Genomic DNA, 827 nt, shown 5'->3' with positions numbered 1-827 from the left:
CCAAGGGGTGCCGAGTATAGCGTGATAAGGAGCTTTTGTGCTTACAATGGCAAACTTAACCGTTTGAGTAACGCCACACGCGCGTACCGGGAGGCGGATCGTTCCCAAGATAGTTTTGGAGGATCCATCGAATCCGGTTAATGTCCTGGAAGACGCTTTTATGTCGTCAAGATCAACTCCCATCTTCTGTAGAGTTCCTCGGAAGATGAGGTCGACGGAACTTCCGGTGTCAATGAGGATCTTGGTGACATCATACTCTCCAATTCCAAGGACGACGAGAAGAGGATCATTATGCGGAGCATGAACTCCTTCAGCGTCGTCCGGTGAGAAGGTTATCGGAAGATGACTTGTCGGTTTAGTCGGCCACTTCTGGGAAGTCGCGACCTGTCGACGATAGTCTTTTACAGAACGGACAGTGTCTCCGCTAGGAGGGGAGCCTCCCATGATGACATTCAACGACTGTCCCTTTTGTACTCCGACTGTCCCGTTTGTACTCGCTTAGAGTCTAGCAAGGTGCGGAGGTCTGTGGATATGTTGGTGTCATGCGCGGGGGGTTGAAAATGACCTTTAGCTTGCTCCAACTCTCGTCGTAAGTCTGTTGGTTTTGAACGGTTGAGCTGTATGCGAAGGTCGCAGGCGCCAGCGTTGAGTTTATCTCGGAGGTCTGTAATTGGCCCTTTGTTGTTATTAGCGTCGCTTGTCAAGATACGACGAGACTTCCGTGTGTCCAGCATCGTCCGGAGATCTTTGTGCTTGGGACTGCTATCATTTTCGGACTCGAACTTCCGCTTCAGGACGTCTCTCAGATCTCCGAGTACAGGCGCATC

This window comes from Brassica oleracea, unplaced genomic scaffold, assembly GCF_000695525.1.
Source record: "Brassica oleracea var. oleracea cultivar TO1000 unplaced genomic scaffold, BOL UnpScaffold01887, whole genome shotgun sequence".
Classification (NCBI taxonomy): domain Eukaryota; kingdom Viridiplantae; phylum Streptophyta; class Magnoliopsida; order Brassicales; family Brassicaceae; genus Brassica; species Brassica oleracea.
This window is presented reverse-complemented; position numbering follows the sequence as displayed.